This window comes from Dermochelys coriacea, chromosome 7, assembly GCF_009764565.3.
Source record: "Dermochelys coriacea isolate rDerCor1 chromosome 7, rDerCor1.pri.v4, whole genome shotgun sequence".
Taxonomy (NCBI): Eukaryota; Metazoa; Chordata; order Testudines; family Dermochelyidae; genus Dermochelys; species Dermochelys coriacea.
This window is the reverse complement of record NC_050074.1, coordinates 72,284,154-72,296,880: the sequence shown is the minus strand read 5'-3', so window position 1 is coordinate 72,296,880 and position 12,727 is coordinate 72,284,154. Positions and strand designations below refer to the sequence as shown.

General features: G+C 42.8%; 1 protein-coding gene across 5 annotated transcripts in view; it reads left to right on the top strand.

Annotated features, from left to right (window-relative positions):
• The first annotated feature begins 3,332 nt into the window (after nucleotides 1-3,332).
• Nucleotides 3,333-12,727, top strand: part of OGDHL (oxoglutarate dehydrogenase L) — a 110,655-nt gene continuing 101,260 nt past the window's right edge. Inside the window, exon 1 of one of the 5 annotated variants that reach the window (XM_038410800.2) lies at nucleotides 3,333-3,457. The gene's annotated coding sequence lies outside the window, so the exon portion shown is untranslated. Of the gene's footprint in view, nucleotides 4,123-10,561; nucleotides 10,714-12,727 lie in introns of those variants that run through there. The other 4 variants (XM_038410798.2, XM_043518829.1, XM_043518828.1 and 1 more) reach the window with 4 other exon arrangements.

Genomic DNA, 12,727 nt, shown 5'->3' with positions numbered 1-12,727 from the left:
GACAGTTGCTTGAAAAATATTCACGCAGTTGGTAGGACTAGTAAGATAGTAATGAAGATTTCTAATGTATCTAATTTAGCTGATTCTGAGGACCAAGAATTTTTTTATCTCAAGGAAAAAATATGTTCCTGTATTCTAATGAGCAAAATTAGAGTGAACTATCAATTGCTGTAATAACCAAGGGCTTAATCTGATTCTGGAGTAATTTAAAATACATTACAGTAGGGGCTCATGTAAAACCTGCCAGTGCTCCTTCCTGTCTGAGATTTTGCTTATTACTGAAGTCAAGTTGACCCTGATTAAATCATTTTTTGTAACACACTCTTTGTGTAGAATAAATTATGACTCCCTCGCCATCCTCCTTCCCTTCTTATCCAGGTATACTTTTTTTCCATTATTCCATCCTACCTCAATTTTCCCAGAAAATTATGAAGCATGTGAATATTTATGTCATGGTGTCAATTGTAAGCTGAGGTAACAATTTTAGTTGGCTCTATAGATGATTGACCTTGGTTGCATGTTATTCTGTAGTTTCATCAAGGACAGTTGAAATAACAAATATACAACTTTACATATAATCAAGGAAAGTACATAAATATATGTAGCTCGAAGAAATCCAATAAAGAAGAAGCCTGGAATATATTCCTCATATAATAATGACAGCAGGAGGAAAAATCAAAATCTTGTTGCCATACTGTCCTGTACTGTATATTCAGGCACATAAAACAGGGCTAATCATATAATTATAAGGGCTTAGACATGTTTCCAATCATTTTGTCAAGTTCTAGAACTGTCTCATTTCAGTGCATTTCCCATACTAATATTGGATAGAAAAGCATAAATGTCCTCAAAACATATTATATATTTTATGTAGCTTCTGGTAATTCATTCCCACTCTTCCAATAAAGACCTTGCATTTTAAATCTTCCTGCTTTCCTCCAATTTTCCTGCCATATTTCTTATCTACTCATTAGTCACACATACATTTGTAGTCTATCTTTAATGAAATATTGCTGGGTAAGGATCAAAGGACCCTTCTATGCCATCTGTTAGTTTAACAGTGTTCTGTGTTTTGAATGAGGACTAAGACCAAATTAAATATTTGGCTCTTGCCATGAGTTTTGAAGCTAACTTGTGTTGTTAAGAAGGCATATAGTGGCAACTTCATGGTTATAACAGTCCTTGTATCCCTAGGATTTTGCTGCCTCAAGAAGTACTTTATGACCTCGTTGTTCTATGAAGATGCAAATAGGTCCATCTCTAGTAATCCTATCTTCTTTGCTAACCACCTGAAAACCTTCAGGTTGAAACTCCTTTCTCTCTAATTTTTGTCTTGCCTAGTCGACTCTTTTATTAGAGACCCTTTGATTTGAGCTGCATGTATTGATTGTATGTTTTTTTCTATCCAACTGAGAGTCTGGGGATCCTTCATGAAGACTGTGCTCCTGGTTTTCCTAGCTTGTTCATATATAATACTATCATGTTGTCCTTTACAATACTGTAACAGGTAGTGACAGCAGAGTGTGATACATAAGCAACACTGCCTTATAGAGTTTTCAACTAGACACATTAAATATAGAAATATAGGACTGGTGGTTAGACATCTGAATTCTACTCCGAGCTCTGAAACTGATTTGCTGTTTGACCTGGGGCAATAAATCTGACTGGAATAGGTGCTGCTCTTGATTGCCCCACTCTAAATCTTGATTAGCTCTACTGAAGTCCATGGTCCTGATCCTGATATTTCTTACAGTGTTTTTTACAGTCGCTTAATGCCATTAACTACAAGGGAAATAGTCTTGATTTACAATTGGAGGAGATTAGAATCAATCATATTGAGACAACTTCTCTGGCCTGCGCCTGCCTCTTTGTTCTGCTGGTGGGGAGTAAAGGGGCCAAAAAAACGGCTGGATGTTCACAGCTAAGGACTTTTTGACTGTAGGGGAGTCCCCAACCAATGTAGAGTAAGTTTGCTCTTACATCACCTCACATACAATCCCCAGCATAGGTGCAAGACAGGAGAGAAGAGGCGATGTGACTAAAGCAAGCAATCTTCTGGTAATCCTCAACTAGTGGATGGAACTTTGAAGGCTGTCAATAGCTGGCATAGCCTAATGACTGCTATAAACTGTGCTGGTGTAGAGCTAGCCTGAAAATCAAAGTGCACAACTGACTCCCTTGTTGGGTCCTTGAAGTGCCCATCAGAGAATCTGGGCTACTGACTTTAATAAAATTACACTGGTGTGATCAGAACTACACACTGACACAACCAAGCCTTTTGTGCCTCAGGTCAGTTATCTCATTAGCAGTAGTAAATACATATGTTGGTGTAGTGCCCCTTTAGGACCCCATTGTGCTGGGTGGAGTACAAACACAGAAAAGAGACAGTCCCTGCCTTGAAGGTCTTACAATCTAAAGCCACAGATGGACAAAGGATAGGGGATGAAACATACAAGCAAATGGTGAAGAACTGGCATGGTTGATTATCAGTGATATGGGTACTTACCTCTCTTCAAGGAGGCATGGTAAGGCTTAAACCTTTGTGGGATCCTTTGATGAGAGGGGCTTGCCAAGGCACTGTAATATTATTACTAGTTTGATGGATGTTAGCAAACAACTCCCTAGTGTTTGTGAAGTCTCCCCCACCGGTTGTGGAGCAGAGTTCTGCCATGGCTGTTTGGGTGACGAGGGGATGGCAAACCCTGAAACCCCTCAGCTGGAGAACAGTAAGTAAGAGTGAGAGCCCATCCCAAGAAAAACAGGGTTTCTCACAAGTGCTGAGACCGATGTGGGGTTACAGTAGTGTCTAAGCCAGTGGGCCGTTTATGGAGAAGGAGAAGGAGGTGAAGACACCGCCATTAGGTGGAGGAGGCAGAGACAGGGTGAGGAGCTAGAGGACAGTGAGGTGAGCCGTGCAGGGGGGGGGGAGAGGGAGGGAGGTGGGGGGAAGCGGACCACAGAGCGGGATCAGCTGAGAGAAGGGAGCCCCCAGAGAGAAGCAGGGGAGGGAAAGAGGGGTCCCCTGGGCCAGAGGGGACATGAGTTGGAGAGGGTCCCACCAGGCAGAGGAGGAGATGGTAGGGGGGCCACCTCTGCGATGCAAAACAACGGGACACCCGAGAGGCTCCTGAGTGCCCGGGGCGGATGCACTTTGCGGGGGGCGTGCCCCGTCGCGCGGAACGGAGCGGGAGATTGCTGGCCGGGGGGAGGGGGGGGGGAGGAGTGCGATGGGGCGAGCGGTTGGCGGCGGGAGGGGGCCCGTGGGGCGGAGGGCAGGTGGGCGCTCCCAGCTCTCCCGCCTTCTCTCGTCTCTCCAGCACCGCCCTGCGGACAGCGCCAGGCGCTCGCTCGCTCCCCACGCGGCCCCGCCCACCCATCGTTTGATGACCTCACCGCGCCTTGCGGACGCCGAGTATAGATTCCGAGCGCGCGGCCATCCTTCTCCCACGTGACACAGGTAATTGTCCCCGCCTCGCCCGCCCCGCAGATGGGAGACCCCTCCCCCCACCCTGGCGCTGCGACGGTCAGGGCCGTTCTTCCTCAGTAGCGGCCCGGCAACTGGGGGCTGCGCCGCGCCGCGCCGCCTCCGGGACCTGCCGCAGCCTCCCCACCCCTCGCACAGGTCTGTCACCCGCCCGGCTGCCGGAGCGGCCCGGGGGGAGACCGTGCCCTGGGCCAAAGGGGCGTCTGTCAAGGCTGTGCACCCAGATGGGGCAGGCGGCCTGGCGTGGGGAGAGGGGGCTGGCGGGGATCAGCTGGGCATTGCAGGGTAGAGAAGAGGGCGGAGGAGGAGGAGGATGTGCACAATATCTTTGTAAAGCAGGCTATTGATTTTAATGGACAAGGCCTGGGCACCTCGGGTCTGGGTCACTCTGGGCACAGGTGGGGCCTCTCGGTTTGCCCTGGGGGTGGGAAAAGGCTGGATGAAGAATAAAAATCCTCCTCAGAATTCCTTGGCTAGCAAAGGCTCTTTGGGGTGTGGGGAGGTATTTGAGGGATAAGTGCCTGTTGCTGTGCTGGTGTACCAAGCACAGCAGACTTCCTACAGTAGGCTGCTTCTGGACCATAGTGGCTAAGCTGGGTGTTTATGATGATGGACTTGAGTTGCTGTAGTCTAGCCAGGTATGTAATCCAAATTAATAGGGTCACCTCTGCTTTAGACCATACATATGTTTTGGACTAATGTCATTTGGCTACTACTGTGTATTCAAGTAATCCTTGACTACTCTGCGTTGCATTGGGTGACCTCCCTATGGGTTGCAGCAGCACAAATATGAAAGAGTAAATAAATTGAAAAAGACAATCTAATAGTGTTGTCTATCACTTTAGTTTGCAAAGAGATGGGGACTTAAATGGTCATTCAAGTTTTTCTCTAAAGTTCATGATTAGAATACTGTCTATAATTACATAATACCATCTGCTTCTGTGGGAGGTAGTATGGCATCGTGGATAGAGTACAGATTTGGGACTCAGAAGACCTGGATTCTATTCTTGGTGTGACCCGCTGGCTGATCTTCGGCAAGTGACTTCACCTTCCTGTGCTTGCTTTCTCATCTGCAACATGGGAATAATGATGCTTACCTCTTTTGTAAAGTGCTTTGAGATCTACTGATGAAAAGCTCTATATAAGAGCTAGGTATTTACGATCTGGCACGTGGAATGTAAATATGTTTTTAATTGTGCCCTTAGGATTCATTTAATCCTGAATCTGTAAAGGAAAGTCTTCAATATACAGTTCTCCTCTTTTCTTATTCGTCCAGGAGTTATACTGAAAAGCAAAAGAGAATGGTAATGCTGATCCTAACTTGATTACTAGCTTTCCAAAGTGAGGGCCTTTAAGTGAGAGGCCTGCAGGGCTGAAACAATTAGAGAAGTCTATTTAGCCTTTATTATTATGCTAAATTTTGATACATCACTATGAATGTTTTGACAATCTGATTAGCTATAATTATCCCATCTTGGGCGAGGTGAATAACAGACTGATGACATGGTTGTGTTCAGTGGTCATGGTAGGTTAATGCATGTACATGTCACACAGGAGACTGAGGGCTTGTCTTCACTACCGCACTATATTGATGCAGCTGCGCTGATGTAGCGTGTCTGGTGAAGACACGCTTATGTTGTCGGGAGAGTGCTCTCCTGTCAACATAATTATTCCACCTCAATGAGAGGTAGAAGTTGGGGGGAGAGCGTCTTCCGCTGATATAGTGTGGTGTAGACAGCACTTTAAGTCGTTGTAACTTACGTCGCTCAAGGGGGTGGTGACATAAATTACATTGACTTAGGTGGTAGAGTAGACAAGCCTTTGAAGAACAAAAATGGCTTTCCTTCTCCTTTCTTTCAACTACTTGTCCTAACTACTCCAGGAAACTGGTGATAGTAGTAATTATTTTGATGCTACCAACTTTATTGTCCACTAAAACATACGAACTTGGCTTTGTGTGTGTATGTGTCTTGTTTGTAAAAGATAGGGTAGTATTTTCATTTCCTGACTATTTTTTCCACTATGTGTTAATTGGGTTTTGCTTGTATATAGAGGACTTCAAGTATTTATTGTGTGTGAATAAATTGTTTGGCTACCCACCCCACCCACCCCCAAAAAAACGCAACCAAAACCATTAAGGGGAATGGATATTTCTACATTTAGTACAGTTCCTCTCTGCAGGAAAAAATAAGGATTTAGTTTTGCAGTGATGTCTGAGCATTTTTCTGAAGCAATCCTCCTTCCGTTCTCCTATCTGCTGCTGTGATCCAAGGCTACTTATTCGTATCTCTCTTATTCAGTTCAAATATCTATAAGGTACCAGCTTCTATGGGGTTTTTTCTACCTTTATCCATTCTTCTGCACCAACCATATGTTATAGAGAATTATACTGTTGAGGAAACTCTTAAGAGGGAGTTGAATGGAATGCATTTTGAAAATTAACCATGCTAAGGGACAGATGTTTTTCTGAAGCTTGGGCCAGACTGTTAATAGTCTTCATGGAGACTTTATACCACAGAGATCTAAAAGAACCACAAAATACACCTGGTGTTCTAGGAGGAGAATGAGGTCAGTACAGTCTCCATGCCATACTTAAATCTAATGAGCAATTAAAATAATCAGTATATCAGAAGATTACCATTGATACTGGACCTAATGTGCCACAACCTTTCCCTTCCACCTCTGCTTCCTCTAAAAGGAAGATTAGACACAGGGCTGTGGTAATTGACAGTCTTGTCAATGTCAAAAGCTAGTTTCTCCTGCAAGGGTTGAAAACTAGTTTATCTTAAGCTGTATTACAGTACAGACATGTAGGCTTGAGACTTAAATCTCCTAATGCTGTCTGCCTTCCTCCACTATTTTAATGCTGGAGTGGTTTATTTTGTTTAATAAATATCAAGTTTGCTTTTCCTTCCAGTTCAGTAGTCCCTTCTCATTTTTCAATCCCTGGTAGAGATTTAATTAATATTTTCCTTTTGGTTGCTCCTAACTCAGCATGCTCCCTTGCCAATCACTGTTTTCATTTCAAGGTTGATTTAGGAGGCATTGTGAAATGGAATAATCTTAACTGTTTCTTGATTCTGTCTGTTGCCCTTTGTGCTGGTTTTTGAATGATGGGCTCAGAGCTGAGTAGGCCAGAATGCTCTGTGATCACACTTGTGGTCTCTGATTTGCTAAGTGTTGATGCTGACAGCTGATGTCTGTGCTGGAGAGCAGCAAGCACAAGGGAGGAACCAGGAGGACGTTAGATTTATTGAGCAAAATTAATCCTTAATGTAAACCTGTTGACTTTGGAGTTAGATAGAAATAAAATTTTCAGTAATGTAGAAGGGAAAAGTGTTCTAATATATATTTCTGTTTTGGTTTTGGAGAAAAAGCAGGATGATGTTTTAAATGATTAAAAACTGGCTGATAGCTCTCAAAATTAAGTGTAGGCAGGGAATCTTCATAATCAAAGCTGGTGTGTTTCTAGGGATGTCCCTCAGTGGTCAGTTCTTGGCTGTATGCTATTTATCATTTTTATTAATGACCTGAAAGAACTCACAAAATAATGACTGATAAAGTTTGCAGATGAAACACAGATTGGGGGAGTGGTAAGTAATGAAGAAGACAGGTCACTGATACAGAACCATCTGGATTGCTTGATAAGCAGGGTGCAAGCAAACAATATGTATTTGAGTATGGTAAAAGGAAAAGTCAGATGTCTAGGAATAAAGAATACGGGCCATACGTACTCTGACCTGGGAAGTAGTGACTTTGAAAAAGACTTGGGGGGTCATGGTGGCTAATCAGCTGAATGTGAGTTCCCAGTGTGATGCTGTGGCCAAAGAGGCTAATGTGATATATAAACAGGGGAGTATTGAGTAGGAATAGGGAGGTTGTATTACCTCAGCATTTGGCACTGGTGCAACTGCTGCTGGAATACTCTGTCCTGTTCTCATGCCCCCAATTCAAGAATGATGTTGACAAATTGGAGAGAAGAGCCATGAGAATTTATTAAAGGATTGGAAAAACATGCCTTATAGTGATATACTGAAGGAGCTTCCTCTCTTAGTTAATGGAAAAAGGAAAATGAAGAGGTGATTTGATCACAGTGTATACGTACCTAGGTGGAGAATAGAAATTTGGTAATAGAGGACTCTTCAATCTTGCAGGGAAAGGTTTAACAAGATCCAATAGCTGGAAGTTGAAACTAGACAAATTCAGACTGAAAAAAACATTTTTAGCAGTGAGGGTAATTATCCATTGGAACAGTTTGCCAAAGGCTGTGGTGAATTCTCCATCACAAGAAATCTTTAAATCAAGATTGGATGTTTTTAAAAAGATGTATGCTCTAATTCAAACAAATTAATACAATGAAGTCCTATGGCCTGTTATGCAGAATGTCAGACTAGAGAATCACAAAGGTCCCTTGTGATGGCGTGGACTAGGCCCAGAGGCTCCCGCCATACCTGTCCCAGGACAGGAGCAGTGGAGCAAAGTGGCTTAGAAAGACTATTCAGGAGGCTGCAAGGGGCTAGACAATCGGGGGTTGCAGGCTAGCATAAAAGGAGCTGCAGTGCAGACCAGAGTCAGTTCCTTGCTAGAGCCAGAGGAGTGCAAATAGCGTTCCTGGTTGGTGAAAGGGAACAGCAGCACCCTGGACAGCTCAGTGCTAGGAGGGAATGAGGGAGGGAGGAAGAGGTGCTCCTGGTTGGCTGCAGGAGCTGAAAGGCTGGATGGGAACCAGGGAAGCAAATTAGGACCTCCTGACTGGCTGCAGGAGCTGCAAGTGCTAAGGTAGATAGTTGCTGGTAGGGACTAGGGGGTGAGTAAGGTGTTCCTGACTGGTTGCTGGGACTCGATAAAGCTAAGGGCCTCTGAGAAGTGGTCTACGGAAATGTAGTTAGTTAAAAGGGATGTGGCACATGGCGGCTGCTACTTAAAGGGTCCCTGAGTTCGGACCTGGAGTAGTAGGAGGGCCTGCTTCGCTGGGGAGGTAGTTATTACCTGAGAGAAGGGCTCAGAGAGGGCAAAAAGCTAATGCGGTTTTGGGATGCATCAGGAGAGGCATTTCCAGTAGGGATAAGGAGGTTTTAGTACCGTTATACAAGGCACTGGTGAGACCTCACCTAGAATACTGTGTGCAGTTCTGGTCTCCCATGTTTAAAAAGGATGAATTCAAACTGGAGCAGGTACAGAGAAGGGCTACTAGGATGATCCGAGGAATGGAAAACTTGTCTTATGAAAGGAGACTTAAGGAGCTTGGCTTGTTTAGCCTAACTAAAAGAAGGTTGAGGGGAGATATGATTGCTCTCTATAAATATATCAGAGGGATAAATATAGGAGAGGGAGAGGAATTATTTAAGCTCAGCACCAATGTGGACACAAGAACAAATGGGTATAAACTGGCCACCAGGAAGTTTAGACTTGAAATCAGACGAAGGTTTTTAACCATCAGAGGATTGAAGTTTTGGAATAACCTTCCAAGGGAAGCAGTGGGGGCAAAAGATCTATCTGGTTTTAAGATTCTACTCGATAAGTTTATGGAGGAGATGGTATGATGGGATAATGGGATTTTGGTAAGTAATTGATCTTTAAATATTCAGGGTAAATAGGCCAAATCCCCTGAGATGGGATATTAGATGGATGGGATCTGATTTACTATAGAAAATTCTTTCCTGGGTATCTGGCTGGTGAATCTTGCCCATGTGCTCAGGGTTTAGCTGATTGCCATATTTGGGGTCGGGAAGGAATTTTCCTCCAGGGCAGATTGGAGAGGCCCTGGAGGCTTTTTTTTTTTGCCTTCCTCTGTAGCATGGGGCATGGTTGACTGGAGGGAGGCTTCTCTGCTCCTTGAAGTTTTGAACCATGATTTAAGGACTTCAATAGCTCAGACATGGGTGAGGTTTTTCATAGGAGTGGGTGGGTGACATTCTGTGGCCTGCGCTGTGCAGGAGGTCGGACTAGATGATCAGAATGGTCCCTTCTGACCTTAGTATCTATGAATCTATAAAACCATTGCCTCCAGGGAGGAAGTCTTGGGGATATGGCCTAATACCAGGGCCAGGACTGTTTAAAGACTTCAGACACACCTGACCAGAAGGGGTGCTTGTGAGGGGTGGGTGCCACCCTGTTACATTCCTTCAGGCTTTATGGTCTTTGAATCTAAGCTGGAGGAAGTTGATGTGTGGCGATGTGAGCACTCCCTACAGTGGATTGCATATATGTTTGAGGAAAATGTTATTGAAGTCTGACCCAAGCCCATCTGATCCTGTGTTTTGTACATCATAAGGGATTTCACAGCAATTACGAGCCTCTCTTTTTTAATGGTCCTAGAAGTGCTGCTGCTTGAACTTCAGTGAGATTAGTTGGTGTAGCTTTTAAGCTAAACCACCTTGCATGCTGGTGATTCCGTCAGGGGATTCTTCCTGCTTACTGTAGAGAACCTTTTCTAATTACACAAAGTTATTTCCTCTGCTTTGCTTGTTAATGTGTTTTGTACTGGTTGAAGGATTTAGGAGATCAGGCTGGATGATGGTTGCTTTCTCATTTGCTAGCCTTACTTTCCATATTCCTATGTTCATAATAATTCTGTTTTACATATTTTGCCATTTTTTGTGTAATAGTTGCCGTTTTTTGCTGTGGAGATTTTAGTATCTTTATATTTTTCTTGCACTATGTTCATGAATGATTTCCTTTCCCCTTCTCCTGCAAGCCTCCTCCCCCCCTAAAAAAAAAAAAAAAAAACCCACCCAAAACCAAAAAAAACCCACACTTTTTCTAGGAGCTGAACCTTCTGCACTTTTTCTGGGCTGAGGTGAATGCATTAATTTTGCCCCCAAAGTTTTCACACAGTGTTACTTGTGTTAGCTCTCTAGTATTACCAAAATGCAAAAGATTTTTTTAAATATTTAATAGCAATTGTGCTAAAAGCATGCATCTCCTAAGAGTAAATTACTTGACCTTTGTGACTTAGGATAACATCTTTGGGGCTGCTTGCAGCAGAGAGAGAGGCGTCTGGAATCAGGAGAAGGTTTGAGAAAAATGAGGGGAGGATTTTCATGCCTATCATTTTCATTGGATCTCTTTTAGGCATGAGGAGATGATCTGTTGTGGAGCATGCTTGGAGCAGGAACAAAGCAGATGTTTGTTTGTGTTCTTCAGATGTGCATAGGAATAGTTCTTTCATTACCTCACATGTCTGTCAACACTTGCCTTCTGAGTGCACAGGGCTGAATCTGTCTATGGTAAGAAGTAGTGTTATACCAATAAAATAAAAAACCGCAGGATCTTATTAAAGGGGATAAGATAAAATGTCACATTAATTGTGAATACAAAAAGAAACATAGTAGGCAGACAGTTATAGCTATAACATTTCATTCAGTTTCACATTCATTCACACGCTCGTTCATACACACTCACAGGTTCTGCAGCTGCTGTATAGTTACCAGTCCTGAATGTAGCTTGAGTTCTTGGCTTGGGTTCGTAGCTTGTGGCGGCTAACTGGTCAGGAAAGGTGGGCACAAGGAAGAGCTGGGTCTCTGTTGGGCATGCACCGATGCTCTTCCATGTTGGCAGCAGAATGTTACTCTTCAAAATCTTCCATCTCACCTGTCCTTTTTGTAAGTTTTAGTTTGAATCCAGAGTCTATAGGTCTTGCTGTGTCACGCTGCCTCTGGATTCGGTGTGATTGATCACCCATCAATTGCAGACATGATTTTCAGCCTTGGACCTGGCTTTGATGTTTCTTCAATTATACTTTTGTTCTTTTCTTTTGAGGGTGGACTCCTCTTGTCTGCATCTTCAGCCGTTGGGTGTTTACACTTTATTTCATCAGAACAGGCTGGGGCTGGAGGTTGATTCCATCATCCATCCATACCTCATTCACACATCTAAACTAAACTAATAAGATTACAGCAGGGTTTGCAAAAATGAAGGTTGTAGCAAGCTTTTACAAAATGAAGTGAGCATTTTAAAGTGGAGTTTGGGACAAATTAAAATGGAGTTTGAGTTACAATATGGACAAGTCCGATGAATGCATTTCCGATGAAGTGAGCTGTAGCTCACGAAAGCTTATGCTCTAATAAATTTGTTAGTCTCTAAGGTGCCACAAGTACTCCTTTTCTTAATATGGACAAGTATAAGGAATGGCAAGCAGTGAGCAGAAGTTACAATGTTGAAACAGGTTTCAGAGTAGCAGCTGTGTTAGTCTGTATCCGCAAAAAGAAGAGGGGGACTTGTGGCACCTTAGAGACTAACAAATTTATTTGAGCATAAGCTTTCGTGAGCTACAGCTCACTTCATCGGATACGTTCAGTGGAAAATACAGTATACGTTTCAGCGATTTAAGCAGCAATTGGATTGAAAGTGAAACTCAATTAGCCAGTTATTGGGGTCACCAGTTTTATGAATGAATGTTTCATTCATAAAATTTTGCATATGAAGCTATATTAATAAAGTGAACAATTAAAAACAATTTCATTGATCTATTCTACAGTAGGAGCACATTTAAAATGCCCTATTCAAATGAGTTTAGTGCCCCCAGTTTGGGCAGTGATTGGGTAAAAGTTTCTTAAATGAGTCCTAAACAGTGCCTGCTGTGTACTTTCTAATAGTATGTTTATAAATAAAAAAGTTGCCTGTGAAAATGTGAGGGAATATTTTTCTTTTCTCCAGGTGGTGAAAGATTGTGATGTCTTCAAAAATATTTTCATGCCAATTCTCAAACCTACCTTTGTCCAAATGTGTTAGAAATAATTGCCTTTTCGTTCCCCTTCCAATTCAGGAGTTTTACAGCCACCTCTTCCTGATGTTTTTTTTTTTTTTTAAAGTGTCTTTCTCTCTGCTTTTGCAGCATGAAGGACTCGCACAAATAACAGGGAAAACCGATTCTACAGGAATTATTTATGTGCAGTTGAACTGAATATACACAGTGTTTTCAGATGCACAAAGTGAAAAATATTTTTCCTCTAATCTGTGTCAGTTGTAGTCATCATCGATGTTGCTGATAACTATAGTAGGTAAAAAAATAAAATCAGACAGGTGATTTTTAAGTTGGTGTCCTTTTAGAATCTTTTAGAAGTGTATTTAAAATTTTTAATATGCTTCTTTAAAAGCTTTGTTTTAGTGATTGTTTAGTTAGTGACCCAAGTAACACAAGTAAGGAAATTCACAGCTAAAACTGGCAGCATAACTAGATACTCCATACAAAGACCAGTCTCAATGGATCAGTGTAGCTGATTACTGTGCTTTGATTATCGT